The sequence below is a fragment of the Salvelinus namaycush genome, chromosome 7, assembly GCF_016432855.1.
Source record: "Salvelinus namaycush isolate Seneca chromosome 7, SaNama_1.0, whole genome shotgun sequence".
NCBI lineage: Eukaryota > Metazoa > Chordata > Actinopteri > Salmoniformes > Salmonidae > Salvelinus > Salvelinus namaycush.
In genome coordinates, this window is record NC_052313.1 from 56,054,376 (window position 1) to 56,074,526 (window position 20,151).

Genomic DNA, 20,151 nt, shown 5'->3' on the forward strand with positions numbered 1-20,151 from the left:
GATAGAGTCAGGGTAGGACTAACAGAGGGGTCAGGATAGAGTCAGGGTAGGACTAACAGAGGGGCCAGGATAGAGTCAGGGTAGGACTAACAGAGGGGTTTGGATAGAGCCAGGGTAGGACTAACAGAGGGGTCAGGATAGAGTCAGGGTAGGACTAACAGAGGGGTTTTGATAGAGTCAGGGTAGGACTAACAGAGGGGTTTTGATAGAGTCAGGGTAGGACTAACAGAGGGGTTTGGATAGAGTCAGGGTAGGACTAACAGAGGGGTCAGGATAGAGTCAGGGTAGGACTAACAGAGGGGTTTGGATAGAGCCAGGGTAGGACTAACAGAGGGGTTTGGATAGAGCCAGGGTAGGACTAACAGAGGGTCAGGATAGAGTCAGGGTAGGACTAACAGAGGGGTTTGGATAGAGCCAGGGTAGGACTAACAGAGGGGTTTGGATAGAGTCAGGGTAGGACTAACAGAGGTGTTTGGATAGAGCCAGGGTAGGACTAACAGCGGGGTTTGGATAGAGCCAGGGTAGGACTAACAGAGGGGTTTGGATAGAGTCAGGGTAGGACTAACAGAAGGGTTTGGATAGAGCCAGGGTAGGACTAACAGAGGGGTTTGGATAGAGTCAGGGTAGGACTAACAGAGGGGTTTGGATAGAGCCAGGGTAGGACTAACAGAGGGGTTTGGATAGAGAAAGGGTAGGACTAACAGAGGGTCAGGATAGAGTCAGGGTAGGACTAACAGAGGGGTTTGGATAGAGTCAGGGTAGGACTAACAGAGGGTCAGGATAGAGTCAGGGTAGGACTAACAGAGGGGTTTTGATAGAGTCAGGGTAGGACTAACAGAGGGGTTTTGATAGAGTCAGGGTAGGACTAACAGAGAGGTTTGGATAGAGTCAGGGTAGGACTAACAGAGGGGTTTGGATAGAGTCAGGGTAGGACTAACAGAGGGGTTTGGATAGAGTCAGGGTAGGACTAACAGAGGGGTTTGGATAGAGTCAGGGTAGGACTAACAGAGGGGTTTGGATAGAGCCAGGGTAGGACTAACAGAGGGGTTTGGATAGAGTCAGGGTAGGACTAACAGAGGGTCAGGATAGAGTCAGGGTAGGACTAACAGAGGGTCAGGATAGAGTCAGGGTAGGACTAACAGAGGGGTTTTGATAGAGTCAGGGTAGGACTAACAGAGAGGTTTGGATAGAGTCAGGGTAGGACTAACAGAGGGGTTTGGATAGAGTCAGGGTAGGACTAACAGAGGGGTTTGGATAGAGTCAGGGTAGGACTAACAGAGGGGTTTGGATAGAGTCAGGGTAGGACTAACAAAGGGGTTTGGATAGAGCCAGGGTAGAACTAACAGAGGGGTTTGGATAGAGTCAGGGTAGGACTAACAGAGGGGTTTGGATAGAGTCAGGTTAGGACTAACAGAGGGTCAGGATAGAGTCAGGGTAGGACTAACAGAGGGGTTTGGATAGAGCCAGGGTAGGACTAACAGAGGGGTTTGGATAGAGTCAGGGTAGGACTAACAGAGGGGTTTGGATAGAGTCAGGGTAGGACTAACAGAGGGGTTTGGATAGAGTCAGGGTAGGACTAACAGAGGGGTTTGGATAGAGTCAGGGTAGGACTAACAGAGGGGTTTGGATAGAGTCAGGGTAGGACTAACAGAGGGGTTTGGATAGAGCCAGGGTAGGACTAACAGAGGGGTTTGGATAGAGTCAGGGTAGAACTAACAGAGGGGTTTGGATAGAGTCAGGGTAGGACTAACAGAGGGGTTTGGATAGAGTCAGGGTAGGATTAACAGAGGGGTTTGGATAGAGTCAGGGTAGGACTAACAGAAGGGTTTGGATAGAGTCAGGGTAGGACTAACAAAGGGGTTTTGGTAGAGTCAGGGTAAGACTAACAGAGGGGTTTGGATAGAGTCAGGGTAGGACTAACAGAGGGGTTTGGATAGAGTCAGGGTAGGACTAACAAAGGGGTTTTGATAGAGTCAGGGTAGGACTAACAGAGGGGTTTGGATAGAGTCAGGGTAGGACTAACAAAGGGGTTTGGATAGAGTCAGGGTAGGACTAACAGAGGGGTTTGGATATAGTCAGGGTAGGACTAACAGAGGGGTTTGGATAGAGTCAGGGTAGGACTAACAGAGGGGTTTGGATAGAGTCAGGGTAGGACTAACAGAGGGGTTTGGATAGAGTCAGGGTAGGACTAACAGAGGGGCTTGGATAGAGCCAGGGTAGGACTAACAGAGGGGTTTGGATAGAGTCAGGGTAGAACTAACAGAGGGGTTTGGATAGAGTCAGGGTAGGACTAACAGAGGGGTTTGGATAGGGTCAGGGTAGGACTAACAGAGGGGTTTGGATAGAGTCAGGGTAGGACTAACAGAGGGGTTTGGATAGAGTCAGGGTAGGACTAACAGAGGGGTTTGGATAGAGTCAGGGTAGGACTAGCAGAGGGGTTTGGATAGAGTCAGGGTAGGACTAACAGAGGGGTTTGGGTAGAGTCAGGGTAGGACTAACAGAGGGGTTTGGATAGAGTGAGGGTAGGACTAACAGAGGGGTTTGGATAGAGCCAGGGTAGGACTAACAGAGGGGTTTGAATAGAGTCAGGGTAGGACTAACAGAGGGGTTTGGATAGAGTCAGGGTAGGACTAACAGAGGGGTTTGGATAGAGTCAGGGTAGGACTAACAGAAGGGTTTGGATAGAGTCAGGGTAGGACTAACAAAGGGGTTTTGATAGAGTCAGGGTAGGACTAACAGAGGGGTTTGGATAGAGTCAGGGTAGGACTAACAGAGGGGTTTGGATAGAGTCAGGGTAGGACTAGCAGAGGGGTTTGGATAGAGTCAGGGTAGGACTAACAGAAGGGTTTGGATAGAGTCAGGGTAGGACTAACAGAAGGGTTTGGATAGAGTCAGGGTAGACCTAACAAAGGGGTTTTGATAGAGTCAGGGTAGGACTAACAGAGGGGTTTGGATAGAGTCAGGGTAGGACTAACAAAGGGGTTTTGATAGAGTCAGGGTAGGACTAACAGAAGGGTTTGGATAGAGTCAGGGTAGGACTAACAGAGGGGTTTGGATATAGTCAGGGTAGGACTAACAGAGGGGTTTGGATAGAGTCAGGGTAGGACTAACAGAAGGGTTTGGATAGAGCCAGGGTAGGACTACCAAAGGGGTTTTGATAGAGTCAGGGTAGGACTAACAGAGGGGTTTGGATAGAGTCAGGGTAGGACTAACAGAGGGGTTTGGATAGAGTCAGGGTAGGACTAACAGAGGGGTTTGGATAGAGTCAGGGTAGGACTAACAAAGGGGTTTGGATAGAGTCAGGGTAGGACTAACAGAGAGGTTTGGATAGAGTCAGGGTAGGACTAACAGAGGTTTTGATAGAGTCAGGGTAGAACTAACAGAGGGTCAGGATAGAGTCAGGGTAGAACTAACAGAGGGGTTTGGATATAGTCAGGGTAGAACCTGATGAAAAGAGATGTGGGAGGTAGTTATTGTTGTTGCTGTTTTCTAAGCTGACAATTGCTATATGTGGTAGCACTTTACATTACAGCATGGAAGGAAGTGGCAATAACATGGTAATAGTATGCTATATTCCTGTTTCAGGGTAAAGCACCCTGTTACACAAGTTGAGACATGCAGGTGTTTAAGATTTTACAAATAAATAGATGTTGTAATTGACAAAAAAAGAGTGGGCATCTAGCTTGTATTGAATACAGAGAGGATGGTATCATAGTTAGCATAGATATCAAGTTAGAAGATGAGGTCACATCCCTAAATCAAAACATCTCTTTATCATCCGTCAACTGCCATTCAGAAACGAAACAGAAGCCGGTGTTAGACTGAACCAAAATGGTGGATACTAGGGTCGTGTTGAACTGTTCTTCAATCGACGCAGGTGTCCACAAAGGGAACATCCTGGCAAACTTTTCAAATCCTCCTCTTTCCATCTCATCTTCCATCTGTCTGAGCAGAATACAACGAGACAGCCTTGGCCTGAATACAGTCCTGATGACTCATTCATCTGTGTGTGTGTGTGTGTGTGTGTGTGTGTGTGTGTGTGTGTGTGTGTGTGTGTGTGTGTGTGTGTGTGTGTGTGTGTGTGTGTGTGTGTGTGTGTGTGTGTGTGTGTGCGTGCGTGCGTGCGTGCGTGCGTGCGTGCGTGCGTGCGTGCGTGCGTGCGTGCGTGCGTGCGTGCGTGCGTGCGTGCGTGCGTGCGTGCGTGCGTGCGTGCGTGTGTGCACGCCAGCATACATATCAGACAGAATACTCTGTAGGCCATATAAATGGAGAGTACACAGAGAGGTTAGAAAATAGCAGGCATGTCTCTCTGGAGACAAACACTGCTGTCCTAGGCAGGGCTGACCGCTGCCTCCGCGCTTCCTCGCTTTGTCCCACAGACCTTCACATAGTAAGGAGGAAAAGGAGTGAACGGGGGGAGGAGAAGGCGGAGAGGGAGAAAGAGAGGAGAGAGGGGAGGAGATGAACCCACCGCCATCACCGCTACACACATCGTGTCCTTATAAACACAATTCACACACTGACAAACGCTGAGCCAAGAATGTGTCAGTTGGGACGGGCGGGTGAGGGACCAACTACCGCCTCTGAAATGTTGCAGCGATTTTCACTGAGAGGAGTGGAGCTCCATGACAAAATGGAGGGAGCAGCGGAGAGAAAGAGAGAGAGAGGCAAGGAGCGGAACACAGCCCTGTGACCATCACACACACACACACACACACACACACACACACACACACACACACACACACACACACACACACACACACACACACACACACACACACACACACACACACACACACACACACACACACACACACACGCTCACTAGCCAAGGACAGAGCAGCACAGAGAAAGAAGGAGGGAGAGAGAGAGAGGAGACAGAGAGAAGGCAGAGAAAGGAGAGAGAGAAGGCAGATAAAAGGAAAACAAAGAGGCAGCCAGACGAGAGAGGAAGAGAGATTTGCTGTACTGCACACAGGGGCACAAAGCTTGCAACTTCCGTCCTCCTCCCTTCTCTCTCTGCTTGGGCCTTGCAACTACCGTTATCCTCCCTTCTCTCTCTGCTTGGGCCTTGCAACTACCGTTATCCTCCCTTCTCTCTCTCTGCTTGGGCCTTGCAACTACCGTTATCCTCCCTTCTCTCTCTCTGCTTGGGCCTTGCAACTACCGTCCTCCTCCCTTCTCTCTCTCTGCTTGGGCCTTGCAACTACCGTTATCCTCCCTTCTCTCTCTGCTTGGGCCTTGCAACTACCGTTATCTTCCCTTCTCTCTCTCTGCTTGGGCCTTGCAACTACCGTCCTCCTCCCTTCTCTCTCTGTTTGGGCCTTGCAACTACCGTTATCCTCCCTTCTCTCTCTGTTTGGGCCTTGCAACTACCGTCCTCCTCCCTTCTCTCTCTGTTTGGGCCTTGCAACTACCGTTATCCTCCCTTCTCTCTCTGTTTGGGCCTTGCAACTACCGTCCTCCTCCCTTCTCTCTCTGTTTGGGCCTTGCAACTACCGTCCTCCTCCCTTCTCTCTCTGTTTGGGCCTTGCAACTACCGTCCTCCTCCCTTCTCTCTCTCTCCTTGGGCTGCAAGACATAGGGGTTTGGCTGGCCTCACTGCCCCTCCCCAACACGCACGCACACACTTGTTTCTCTGCTGGCTGAGTCACAGGATAGGCACGCTAGCCAGGCAGCCCAGCCAGTCAGCCCATATCTGTCTGTCTCTCTGCCTGTCTGCCTGTGAGTCTGTTTGTGGGTATGTCTGTCTGTCTGCCTGTGAGTCTGCCTGCCTGCCTGTCTGTCTATGTGCAGCGTGGAAAAAGCTCTTTGTGTCCACAAATAAATAACGTCTCTCTATATTTATTTTCCAAGGCTGCGGAGGCGGCGGGGAAGAGAGAGAGACAGAGAGAGAGAGAGGGAGAGAGAGAGTGACAGAACTAGAGAGAGGAGAGAGAGAGTGACAGAACTAGAGAGAGAGAGTGACAGAACTAGAGAGAGAAGGAGAGAGAGAGTGACAGAACTAGAGAGAGAGAGAGAAAGGGAGTGATAGAGAACTAAAGAGAGAGGAGAGAGAGGGAGGGAGAAAGGAAGAGAGAGACAGAGAGAGGTAGGGAAGCGAGAAACAGGCAGCAGTAGTGTTTTCACGGCTCTGCAGAGGGCTGATCCGACCGTCTGTTGTTGCTGTTAAATCAAACAACACGTAATCACAGGGGAAGTGTGTGTGGATCAGAACATAACAGGATGGGTGGTCAGTGAGTGTGCTGGTGTCTGCGTGGAGTGTGTGTGTCTGTGTGTGTGTGTGTCTGTGTGTATTTAAGTGTGTGCACAGCCTCTAAATGGAGGACGGGGAAACATAGGAGGCTGTCCCAGGCTCGACATCTATCAACAGGGGACTGTGGTGATGCATTATGACAAGACTGTACAAACACACACACAATCAGAATACTAACACACATAGCTCGAATGTTAGTCAGTCAAATCTCCCATTGAAACCATTGCTGGATTTCAGTGAAAGTCTGTGTTACCATGACAATACAGACAGTACCTTACTATTCCAACAAAATGGACACATTAAAAGCTGCAAAGGTAGTCAGGAGAAATTCTTCTAGGTTGAACGTGGAGCTAAGAAACAGGAGAGAGGAGAAACACCACTCTGATGGGAGTAGTGAGAGAACGTGTCTCCACACGGAGTTACCTCAGCGGTAAACTTTTCCAGACGCTTCGGTTTGGCCCGCGGCCCACGGCCATAAACCCCTGGCAGTGCTGCGCTGCGTTCTTGAGTGGCGGCACGGCTTGATACCCCGATAGCACCCGGCGCTAACGGCTCGCACAGCAACGCGCCAGGCAGGCAGGCGGACAGCCCAGAGAGAGGCTATGAGTGCTGGCAAGCAGGGAGGCAGGAAGTCAGGCAGGCAGGGAGTCAGCTAGGGAGGCAGGCAGGGAGACAGGAAGACAGCTAGGGAGACAGGCAGGGAGGCAGGAAGTCAGGCAGGCAAGGAGTCAGCTAGGGAGGCAGGCAGGGAGACAGGAAGACAGCTAGGGAGGCAGGGAGGCAGGCAGGCAGGGAGGCAGGAAGTCAGGCAGGCAGGGAGACAGGAAGACAGCTAGGGAGACAGGCAGGGAGGCAGGAAGTCAGGCAGGCAGGGAGGCAGGAAGTCAGGCAGGCAGGGAGACAGGAAGACAGCTAGGCAGGCAGGGAGGCAGGCAGGAAGTCAGGCAGGCAGGGAGTCAGCTAGGGAGGCAGGCAGGGAGACAGGAAGACAGCTAGGGAGGCAGGGAGGCAGGCAGGGAGGCAGGAAGTCAGGCAGGCAGGGAGACAGGAAGACAGCTAGGCAGGCAGGGAGGCAGGCAGGCAGGGAGGCAGGCAGGCAGGCAGGACCCCCCCTTCTTCTCTCCTTCCCTTCCTTCACATCACTCTTGCCTGACAGTCATATTGATTGTTTTCTCTCGCTGTGCTCATGGCAGCGCGCAGGCTTGTTTTCCCTGGGGGAGAGAGGGGGGGGGGGGGGGGGAATTTCCAAGTCATAACAGCTCGTAAAAGCAAGGGGGGTTGGAGGGTGGAGGTTTAGGGGGCGAAGGAGTGGGATGTAGGGTGCGAGCTGGCTAGGAGGAGACGTGAGGTCAGGTGTATAGAGTTGAGAGAGAGGAGACATGAGATCAGGTGGGTTGAGTTGAGAGAGAGGAGACATGAGGTCAGGTGGGTTGAGTTGAGAGAGAGGAGACATGAGGTCAGGTGGGTTGAGTTGAGAGAGAGGAGACATGAGGTCAGGTGGGTTGAGTTGAGAGAGAGGAGACATGAGGTCAGGTGGGTTGAGTTGAGAGAGAGTAGACATGAGGTCAGGTGGGTTGAGTTGAGAGAGAGAGGAGACATGAGGTCAGGTGGGTTGAGTTGAGAGAGAGAGGAGACATGAGGTCAGGTGGGTTGAGTTGAGAGAGAGGAGACATGAGGTCAGGTGGGTTGAGTTGAGAGAGAGAGGAGACATGAGGTCAGGTGGGTTGAGTTGAGAGAGAGGAGACATGAGGTCAGGTGGGTTGAGTTGAGAGAGAGGAGACATGAGATCAGGTGGGTTGAGTTGAGAGAGAGGAGACATGAGGTCAGGTGGGTTGAGTTGAGAGAGAGGAGACATGAGGTCAGGTGGGTTGAGTTGAGAGGCATGAGGTCAGGTGGGTTGAGTTGAGAGAGAGAGGAGACGTGAGGTCAGGTGTATAGAGTTGAGAGAGAGGAGACATGAGATCAGGTGGGTTGAGTTGAGAGAGAGGAGACATGAGATCAGGTGGGTTGAGTTGAGAGAGAGGAGACATGAGGTCAGGTGGGTTGAGTTGAGAGAGAGGAGACATGAGGTCAGGTGGGTTGAGTTGAGAGAGAGGAGACATGAGGTCAGGTGGGTTGAGTTGAGAGAGAGTAGACATGAGGTCAGGTGGGTTGAGTTGAGAGAGAGAGGAGACATGAGGTCAGGTGGGTTGAGTTGAGAGAGAGAGGAGACATGAGGTCAGGTGGGTTGAGTTGAGAGAGAGGAGACATGAGGTCAGGTGGGTTGAGTTGAGAGAGAGAGGAGACATGAGGTCAGGTGGGTTGAGTTGAGAGAGAGGAGACATGAGGTCAGGTGGGTTGAGTTGAGAGAGAGGAGACATGAGATCAGGTGGGTTGAGTTGAGAGAGAGGAGACATGAGGTCAGGTGGGTTGAGTTGAGAGAGAGGAGACATGAGGTCAGGTGGGTTGAGTTGAGAGAGAGAGGAGACATGAGGTCAGGTGGGTTGAGTTGAGAGAGAGGAGACATGAGGTCAGGTGGGTTGAGTTGAGAGAGAGGAGACATGAGGTCAGGTGGGTTGAGTTGAGAGAGGAGACATGAGGTCAGGTGGGTTGAGTTGAGAGAGAGGAGACATGAGGTCAGGTGGGTTGAGTTGAGAGACATGAGGTCAGGTGGGTTGAGTTGAGAGAGAGAGGAGACGTGAGGTCAGGTGTATAGAGTTGAGAGAGAGAGAGGAGACATGAGGTCAGGTGGGCTGAGTTGAGAGAGGAGACATGAGGTCAGGTGGGTTGAGTTGAGAGAGGAGACATGAGGTCAGGTGGGTTGAGTTGAGTTGAGAGAGAGGAGACATGAGGTCAGGTGGGTTGAGTTGAGAGAGAGGAGACATGAGGTCAGGTGGGTTGAGTTGAGAGAGAGAGAGGAGACATGAGGTCAGGTGGGCTGAGTTGAGAGAGGAGACATGAGGTCAGGTGGGTTGAGTTGAGAGAGGAGACATGAGGTCAGGTGGGTTGAGTTGAGTTGAGAGAGAGGAGACATGAGGTCAGGTGGGTTGAGTTGAGAGAGAGGAGACATGAGGTCAGGTGGGTTGAGTTGAGAGAGAGAGAGGAGACATGAGGTTAGGTGGGTTGAGTTGAGAGAGACATGAGGTCAGGTGGGTTGAGTTGAGAGAGAGGAGACATGAGGTCAGGTGGGTTGAGTTGAGAGAGAGGAGACATGAGGTCAGGTGGGTTGAGTTGAGAGAGAGGAGACATGTGGTCAGGTGGGTTTTAAGATATACTTTATTAGTTCACACGAGATAGAAATGTCTTCTGCTTTTATCCATCTCCCCCGATACACAAACACACACACATTAGGTTGGAGAGGCTGGAGCAGAGGGCAGCTGCAGTGCAGAACCCAATGAGCAGTGTAGAGGTTAAGTTCCTTGCTCAAGGGAACACGGGCTGAGAGAGGACAGAGGTAAGAGGGGATCAAAGGGCTCTGCCGCTGGACTGAGGTTTCACATTTCAGACTTTTCAAGCAACTCCCCACCCTCCACACACACACTCCGCTGCATATCCTCAGGGGGCTCATCAAGCCCAGACCAAACACCTGTGCGTATGCATGCGTGCATAGCCTACTCTGGGGCCCTGGAGAGGGAGCGTGTATGTGTGTGTCAATGTGCATGTTTACGTATTCTGGGGTTGTGGTGTGAGTGTGTGTGTGTGTGTGTGTGTGTGTGTGTGTGTGTGTGTGTGTGTGTGTGTGTGTGTGTGTGTGTGTGTGTGTGTGTGTGTGTGTGTGTGTGTGTGTGTGTGTGTGTGTGTGTGCGTGTGTGACCTGCATTAACATGGCACTGGCGGTCGCTGTGCCTCCAGAGGATAATGAGGACAGGTGCTGGCTGGCGTCAGGTCGCTGTTCCATCTCTCTCTCTCTCGCTCTCTCTCACACACACACACACACACACACACACACACACACACACACACACACACACACACACACACACACACACACACACACACACACACACACACACACACACACACACACACACACAACCTCCCCTTGCCACTCGTCAGCGGGACAGGAGCACCCTCTCCGTGTGCAGCCAGTCTAATATCATGGTTTCTTTCTGCCCAGAGATCCTCTGATAAGCAGGCAGCCTGGTAAACACAGCACTTTGTTATGCAGCCTGGCTCTCTCTTTCTCTGAGAAAAGAGAGGGGGGCGGGGGGAGGGGAGGGAGAGGAGGAAAAGGAGAGGGGGCTGCTAGGAAATTGTCTCTGAGAGATTACCCTGGCGGCGTGGCTGTGGAATCAGATTATGCGGAGAAGAGGAAGAGGAGAGAGAGGGAGAGAGAGCTGAAGTTTGTGTATCTGGAAGGTCTAATCCTCGTCCTTTCCTCCTCAGCAACATATGAATCTGCCTAATTTAACTGTCTCTTTCTTTACCTCCCTCTCTTTAACTCGCTCTCTTTCTCTTCTCACCGTCCATGTTTTATCATCCATAACCTACATCTCAAACTGGCGAAGGTAGTTACACCTCTAACAGAGACCCATGCTTCACATTATGCTAGTTAGACCAAGGTTTATATAAAGGAACATTTAGAATTTGACTGTATATTTGTTGTAAATAGAAAAGCTTTCATTTTTCTCACATTGTTCACGACCTGTCATACTTGAGCGCGTAGCACTTTGGTTCTTGTTAAGATGTTGACAGAGTAATGAAGACTGATAGCAGAGCTCAACCAATAGATGAGGACTGATTGCAGAGCTCAACCAATAGATGAGGACTGATAGCAGAGCTCAACCAATAGATGAGGACTGATTGCAGAGCTCAACCAATAGATGAGGACTGATTGCAGAGCTCAACCAATAGATGAGGTCTGATAGCAGAGCTCAACCAACAGATGAGGACTGATAGCAGAGCTCAACCAATAGATGAGGACTGATAGCAGAGAGAATGTGTTATGAGACTACCTGGGTGTATTTTACATTTGTGTGTTTCTAAATGTTTGTGTGTGTGTTTTCTCACATGGTACAGACAACGGTTGGAAACACACTTCAGTGAGGTGACAGTGAACAGATAAGGCGAGTGTGTGTGTGTGTGTGTGTGTGTGTGTGTGTGTGTGTGTGTGTGTGTGTGTGTGTGTGTGTGTGTGTGTGTGTGTGTGTGTGTGTGTGTGTGTGTGTGTGTGAGAGGTTGACACAGACGGGCTGCTCACCCTCCCCTGACCAGACTCAGGAGGACAGGGACCCCCTGAGGGAACAGGGGGTCGAGAGGGATGGATGGTCTCTGGAGAGGGGACGGAACAGAGAATGGATGGAGAAAAGACAGGAGCAATAACAGAGAGAGGAAGAGAGAGCAGGACAAAGGGAGAGAAAGAGAAAGACCAGGGAGTGGCCTTTGTAGAACAGCGCGCACTCATCCCTGTGTGTGTGTGGCAGCAGAGCCAGGCAGACACTGGGGACGAGCTGTCAGACTCCATTATTCATGGAAGCCTTTTAATATTTAATATCATCAAACTGCAGCTCCCCACGCTACCGCACAGCCATCACACACACACACACTCCACCATCAGACATAGAGGACACATCACCATCACACCCAGAGAGAGAGAGAGAGAGAGAGAGAGAGAGAGAGAGAGAGAGAGAGAGAGAGAGAGAGAAAGATGGGATGATCCAGCAGAAGCCTATTCACCTTTGGCACACACACGGCTGTCTTTTTGATGCAGAGGCTGCGGCTGCCTCAGACACAGGGCCGTCAGCGGACACCTTGACAGACCCTACAGCTGCTGCTGACTGACAGGCTGTTAGAGAGAGAGAGAGAGAGAGAGAGGGGGGTAAGACAGGAGGTAGGAGGAGGGGAGGGACAGAAAGAAAGCGCGAGAGAGAGATAGAGGCTAAGGCCTTATTGAGAGATACATCCTCAGATATCCCTCATTGGAGAGATTTTCCTACAAAGAACGATGTTTTTCACTCAGAATTAGCGAGGCGTTGCGTATGGAATAATCACATCTAGCTGTCACAAATAAAGAGTTATTCCTTCCGTATCGCCGCATGTGCTGTAATTGGATACAATTGAACATTCGCGGCAATGCGCCTGTCTGCACACACACACGCACGCACGCACACACACCACAGACTCTATGTACTTTGCACTGATGCTGAATTATAGGAAGCATTGAATAGTTTTTTAGGCTCTCTTGTCGCGCACGCTTTTACTAGGTAGCTCCCTTACCTTAGCTGAACACACTTAAGTCGCTCTGGATAAGAGCAGCTGTTAAATGACTAACATGTAAGTCCGTGTCGAGAGAATGGTCTGTATGAGTCTAAAGCTCAGGAATTACACTCCTCCCCCAAAGAACTCCACTCCCGGCCTCTGCTTCCGCAGCAAGACATGCAGTCACGGGCAGATTGGAAATGAGGGGGAGGAAAGGGATCTTCTGAAAGCAGCGGCCAGGGAAAAAACAAAGTTGTATAGAAGCTCTTCAGGAGACTAATAGGCTAAGCTGTGACATCCTCCCATATCTCCTTTGAGTTGATGACACTCCAGCTAGCACATTTGGTTCCTTGGAAGTTGTGAGAACATACGTTTTTGGTTACCTGTTGGTTCTGGGAATGAAACCAGTAAAATGGAACGTTTTAAACATTCCGAGAACGGAAGTGTACATTTCGCTTGTTCTGGGAATGTTTTACTATGGTCCCCTGGACATTTAGCCTGTTCTGGGAATGTTTTACTATGGTCCCCTGGACATTTAGCCTGTTCTGGGAATGATTTACTATGGTCCCCTGGACATTTAGCCTGTTCTGGGAATGTTTTACTATGGTCCCCTGGACATTTAGCCTGTTCTGGGAATGTTTTACTATGGTCCCCTGGACATTTAGCCTGTTCTGGGAATGTTTTACTATGGTCCCCTGGACATTTAGCCTGTTCTGGGAATGTTTTACTATGGTCCCCTGGACATTTAGCCTGTTCTGGGAATGATTTACTATGGTCCCCTGGACATTTAGCCTGTTCTGGGAATGTTTTACTATGGTCCCCTGGACATTTAGCCTGTTCTGGGAATGATTTACTATGGTCCCCTGGACATTTAGCCTGTTCTGGGAATGTTTTACTATGGTCCCCTGGACATTTAGCCTGTTCTGGGAATGTTTTACTATGGTCCCCTGGACATTTAGCCTGTTCTGGGAATGTTTTACTATGGTCCCCTGGACATTTAGCCTGTTCTGGGAATGTTTTACTATGGTCCCCTGGACATTTAGCCTGTTCTGGGAATGTTTTACTATGGTCCCCTGGACATTTAGCCTGTTCTGGGAATGTTTTACTATGGTCCCCTGGACATTTAGCCTGTTCTGGGAATGTTTTACTATGGTCCCCTGGACATTTTCCTGGGAGGTTTTATTTACAGTCTGAAACAGAATATATTGGATATTTGGAGATCTTTGTATAACTTCCTTAAAACGTTCAGTGAATGTTTCAGCAATAACTCTGCTAGTTTAGGTTACCTTTTTGAACAGATAGGACACATGGTTCATGTATTTGCTTAGGCATTAACCATGCAAACGCATTTCTTTTTTTATTGTGGCACGGCATCAGTGAGATTCAAACCTATGATCTCCTGTTCTCTAACCATGGAATTAGTTCACTACGCCACCAGGAGGCAGCTAGCATGCTATGTTTTGGCATGTTAATTTTAGTTTATTTTAGTTTATTTTAGTCTATTCAAACAGACAACATTTTAAAGGAAACAAGCACTCATTAAGACCAGGTGTGGCCAAATATTGGCCAACACACCTGAACACAATTAACAAGGTAGAGGATAGAGTTCTGTTGACACTGAGAACCAAAAGTATACATTTTTAAATAACATTCTTTGATTCTTTGAACGTTACTAATGTTTTCTTGTGGTTTTATGGAATGTTTCCATAATGTTCTGAGAACATGACGTTAAATAGAACCATGAGGAAAATCCCACAGAAGAACGTTGTTTCTTAACGTTCTCTGAACTATTCCCAATGTCAAACCAGTTGGAGAAAGTTCCTTGAACATAACCAAAAAATGTATTACATTTAACCAGGTTTACATTTTTAGGAAACACTCTGTTAAAGTAATGAAATACCAATAAAATACATTATTTTGTCAAGTTCCTTAAATGTGCTGAGAGTGTTCCAAAGCCAAGCAACTATCCTGCACCGTTCCCAGAAAGTTGTGGGAAGGTTGTATTCAAAATAACCATGGGACAACCACGCTCTCACCTAGCTCTAAGAAACATATGGTTCTCAGAATGTTATGTGCTAGCTGGGACAGGAGGTGGAGGAGGACTGTTTGCCTACTCAGCATATGACCCGCTCTGCTGTCATATGACCTCTGAGAAATGCAGTGTTTAGTAATTTGTAACCACTTTCTCTTCCAAAGAGAGGTCAGAGCTGGAGGGTGTGTGTGTGTGTGTGAGTGAGTGAGAAGCGGAGGTTGTTCGGTGTACTATGCTCGAGTGATGAGTAGCCCAACCTTGCGTGAGAACTGAATAATTGTGTTTGCTCCCCTACCTAGGCTTTAGCTCAGTGGGCTAATACTACAGTGCCTTGCAAAAGTATTCATCCCCCTTGGCATTTTTCCTATTTTGTTAATCAGAGAGGTAACAAAGAGACCAAAGATAACCCTGAAGGAGCTGCAAAGCTCCACAGCAGAGATTGGGAGTATCTGTCCATAGGACCACTTTAAGCCGTACACTCCACAGAGCTGGGCTTTACGGAAGAGTGGCCAGAAAAAAGCCATTGCTTAAAGTAAAAAATTATCAAACACGTTTGGTGTTTGCCAAAACGCATGTGGGAGACTCCCCAAACATATGGAAGAAGGTACTCTGGTCAGATGAGACTAAAATTGAGCTTTTTGGCCATCAAGAAAAACGCAATGAATGGCGCAAACCCAACACCTCTCATCACCCTGAGAACACCATCCCCACAGTGAAGATTGGCGGTGGCATGCTTCCAGCAGGACAATGACCGTAAGCATACTGCTAAAGCAACACTTGAGTGGTATAAGGGGAAACATTTAAATGTCTTGGAATGGTCTAGTCAAAGCCCAGACCTGAATCCAATTGAGAATCTGTGGTATGACTTAAAGATTGCTCTTCACCAGCAGAACCCATCCAACTTGAAGGAGCTGAAGCAGTTTTGCCTTGAAGAATGAGCAAAAATCCCAGTGGCTAGATGTGCCAAGCTTATAGGTACATATGCCAAGAGACTTGCAGCTCTATTTGCTGCAAAAGGTGGCTCTATAAAGTATTGACTTTGTGGGGGGTGAATAGTTATGCACGCTCAAGTTCTGTTTTTTTGTCTTATTTCTTGTTTGTTTCACAAAAAATATTTTGCATCTTCAGAGTGGTAGGCATGTTGTGTAAATCAAATGATACAAACTCCCCAAAAATCTATTTTAATTCCAGGTTGTACGAAATAGGAAAAATACCAAGGGCGGTGAATACTTTTTCAAGCCACTGTACATGTAGGTGTGCAGAGGACCCAGGTGTACATTCATTGGCCTTCCAATAAATGATATCACAATCATTTATCACAGCAAACAAAAGAAACCTTTTCAAATGACCAAACCCATTATTGCTTAGCTTTAGGCAGGAGTTAAAGTGAAGCGACCATCTTTTGCAACTACTTTCAAGTTGCTGTAGCCGATCTTTGTTCCTTTCTCCAGCAGTTGAATCAGTCCAAGGCTCTGCTTTTATTCGCTCAAACGCATGTAAATGCAAGCACACACACACACACACACACACACACACACACACACACACACACACACACACACACACACACACACACACACACACACACACACACACACACACACACACACACACACACACACACACACACACACACACACACAGTCGGAGCAAGCGAAGAGGAGAGAGCGGGTGGTGGCGCTGTGTATTCAGTCACTCGCATTATCACAACTCCCCCTCCGGCCCTCTTTCCATTTCCCCCTCGATCTGCCGCGTTTCTGATTGTTTTTGAGCACAGAGGAAGCCGAGCCAGCGTTATCTTGAAGACGGAAAGAGATGCCTGCGCTAACTTTCCTATAAACGCTGTTGTTTCTGAGGTGCCTGTAAATCGCTGCTGCTGTACAGTCATTCATATCAGTATGGCTGTCCAACGCAGCTCTCAAAAAAAGACCTTTACTGACCTTGTCTTATTCACATAGAACACCCTATTGGTAGACGATCAGTAGATTAAGATAAGATAACCTTGGTTAGAACACAGCTTCTGAAGAGAGAGGTAAGGAGAGATGGTATGGGGGGGCAGTGAAAGAAAGGGGGACAAAGAGGGAGCTAAAGAGATGGATGAGGGAGCGGGAGAGAAAGACAGAATGAGTTAGTGAGTGAGAGATCACGAGTGTGTGAGAGAGAACCCTTACTCGCATATCATTACCTCTACTGCTAACACCACCACTACTACTATTACTACTGTTAGTCCCACCATGGTTGTTATATGGGTACTTTGACAATGTAAGTAATTTAACTTGCCATGACAATAAAGTCCACTAAATTGAATTGAGTAAATTAAAGAGAGGGATGTAGAGGGGAAGACTGGTCCTGAATGCATTAAGGGGCTTGTGATGACTGACAGAGGTCAGAAGGTCACTGGGATTAGGGTAATGGTCCATTGATAATAACATTATTACAAGGTTATAATAGTGAATAAGCACAGAGCCTAGCGTGGCCTATTGATGGGGCTGACTGGTGCTAGGGTAGGTGGAAGGATGAGTCATCACTAAGGCCTTAAGCCTTTCTTTAATTAAAAATACCTGTCGAATTAATTCAAATCAATCCAAATGACTACTGCCACCAACACATTTAATTAAGGTAGGCTTTTCATCACACACTGCCCCTGTTGAATCTGCGTTGGCCTAGTCTTTGGAGGCTTCAACAGAACAGGCACAGATCCTGAAGTTTCCTTAGTTTTCTCGCACCTCTTCCCTCCGATCCTCTCCTCTCCCATCCCATTCTCTCCTCTCCTGTCCTCTCCTCTAGACCTCTCCCATCCCATTCTCTCCTCTCCTGTCCACTCCTCTAGACCTCTCCCATCCCATTCTCTCCTGTCCACTCCTCTAGACCTCTCCCATCCCATTCTCTCCTGTCCACTCCTCTAGACCTCTCCCATCCCATTCTCTCCTCTCCTGTCCACTCCTCTAGACCTCTCCCATCCCATTCTCTCCTCTCCTGTCCACTCCTCTAGACCTCTCCCATCCCATTCTCTCCTCTCCTGTCCACTCCTCTAGACCTCTCCCATCCCATTCTCTCCTCTCCTGTCCACTCCTCTAGACCTCTCCCATCCCGTCCTCTCCTGTCCACTCCTCTAGACCTCTCCCATCCCATTCTCTCCTGTCCACTCCTCTAGACCTCTCCCATCCCATTCTCTCCTGTCCACTCCTCTAGACCTCTCCCATCCCATTCTCTCCTGTCCACTCCTCTAGACCTCTCCCATCCCGTCCTCTCCTGTCCACTCCTCTAGACCTCTCCCATCCTGTCCTCTCCTGTCCACTCCTCTAGACCTCTCCCATCCCATTCTCTCCTGTCCACTCCTCTAGACCTCTCCCATCCCATTCTCTCCTGTCCACTCCTCTAGACCTCTCCCATCCCATTCTCTCCTGTCCACTCCTCTAGACCTCTCCCATCCCATTCTCTCCTGTCCACTCCTCTAGACCTCTCCCATCCCGTCCTTTCCCGTCCTCGTGTCTGTTAGGGGGAGCAGATGGTAGCTGTTACCTACCAGAGAGAGCAGCGATGTGTGTGTGTACGTAGGCATACGTAAAGCCTTCTGTCTCACACCCTAGCCTGCCCTCTGTGTCCGACAATGTGTGTGGAAGAGTGTGTGAATACCAATTGGTAAGTCATAAAGATTCTAGACTTCCAGAGGTCAATTTGTGTATTGGATATCATTCTATAGGTTAAGCCATGTATGGTATTAATGTCAGTTTAGTATCTGGCAGCTAAATCATGGAGATGCACACTAGGGGTGTGAGACAAGACACCCCCCCCCCCCCCCCCCCACCCCCCCACCCCCCCACACACACACACAATTCACACTACACCTCAGAATCCCTCTCTTTCTGCTTCTCTCTCTCATAATATGCAGCCAAGGGCCCCTAGAGACGGCACTCTCCGATTTCCTTTGTAGAGCAGAATAATGCGATCCTTTCAGTGAGGCTCCCTCCCCCGCTTTAGTCTGAGATTGATTGCAAACACCTTAGCCCCGCTTCGTACTCCCTCTCTCACTGTTGGCCTAGTGCTTCGGCACCGCATTGCGTACCGTCCTGAAAGGCCTCCGCTGAATTGATTAGTTTCGAGGTTATTTAATCCACCTGAAAGTTTTTTTCCCCCCTCTTCCTGCCCAAATTAGAAATCTGCGCGTATCCCCTACAAGCACTTTACTCACACAGCCCGACCTCCCTCTTGACAGACACATGCACATAAATACTGTATATACGCCTAGGTTCGAGAATGTGTGCGCGCGCACGTCTTTATGACAGCAGTAAAAAATGTATGTAGAGAGCGTGCAGGTCCCCCTCCCTTCGCCTCTCAACAGATGCGCCCGGGCACTGCCGCCAAGGCTTCCTTTATCTCTCTCCCCCTCACTCTCCCTTCTACACCCCCCTCCGCGCTCCAGAGCCTCCAATGTCACAGCGAATAGATAAACGGGGGATTAGCCCACGTGGTAGCACCAATCTGATGACGGGAAGGAAATAATTACCCCACTAATGTAATTTATAGTTTTTTAATTAAGTAGCCTACACACGTTTCACCCCAAAAAAGACAAGGAGTGGGAAAATCTAGCCAAACCTCGCTAATTGGTGTGGCAGAAGAGAAAACGTTACCGGTTTGCTTAATTGATAATGTTAGCCTACATCAAAAAACGGTTGGATTATTTCTAATATTGATGGCTGATTTTGGATATAGCCGCTAGCCAACATTTCAAATAGGCATATTTAATCGGACCATGCTAGCACACGAATAAAGTTGGCCTATACGTAGGATAGTCATTATTTTTGGAAATTAAATCAAATATGACGGGGGAAACGTGTGTTGCCTAGGGGATACTTTCATATCCTTATACTTATGACATAAAACACCGGAGGTAAATCAACAAGACCTACAAGCGTCAGAGCAAAGGTTTATTTTGATGAGCTAGAAAAGGACAACAGATTAAACAACATGCATCTGGCGCAAACACTCTTTCCTGCGGATAATCAGGCGCTGCTATGCAGGGGAAGATTGTGCCAACTTGTTGACGGTGTTTGTTAGTCTGCCTGGCTTTGTAAAACACTGATCTGGATATTACGCAAACACAAACCAGGAGATATGACTAGCAGCACCACACAGATAATTCATATTTCGCTATTTCAAGGCCAACAACAACCACGGAATAATAGGATAGGTCCTATTTCCCCCCACATTCTGACAGACTTTTCTACTTAACTACAGAGAACGGAGTGTGTGAAGGGAAGGGCGTAGTGGAAATGTTAGCGTTTGGGATCCTGGGGACAAGGGTTAGCCTACTTTTGACTCTAACCAAACTATTCCTGCTGGCAACAAGTCGAATCCTCTTCCTCTTAAAACAAGACCAACAAGAATGGAAGTATAGTGCCCTGAGATGCGGAGCGCGAGATAGCCAGCGTGGCACGTTAAAACCAGGATTCAATACACACACAAACCACCAAGCCGACTGCAAGAGAAAAAAACTGTGCACTGTATTTCTAGACTAGATTATCCAAAATTGAGAGGTAGGTTATTCATATTGGCAAATGTGAATAGTAAAGTATTTTTCAGACCAAATAAATAGGTGACAAACTGTTTTTCCATAGTCCTGGTTGGAAGAGTCCCGGAAAAGGGAGGAATCCTACAACCAGAATTTCTGAAAAAACTGGGA

At 48.7% G+C, this 20,151-nt stretch overlaps 1 protein-coding gene across 1 annotated transcript in view; it reads right to left on the reverse strand.

The window, feature by feature from the left end:
• Positions 1–20,151, reverse strand: part of LOC120050855 (interleukin-1 receptor accessory protein-like 1) — an 838,450-nt gene that overhangs the window by 120,485 nt on the left and 697,814 nt on the right. The gene's annotated exons all lie outside the window — the stretch shown is intronic.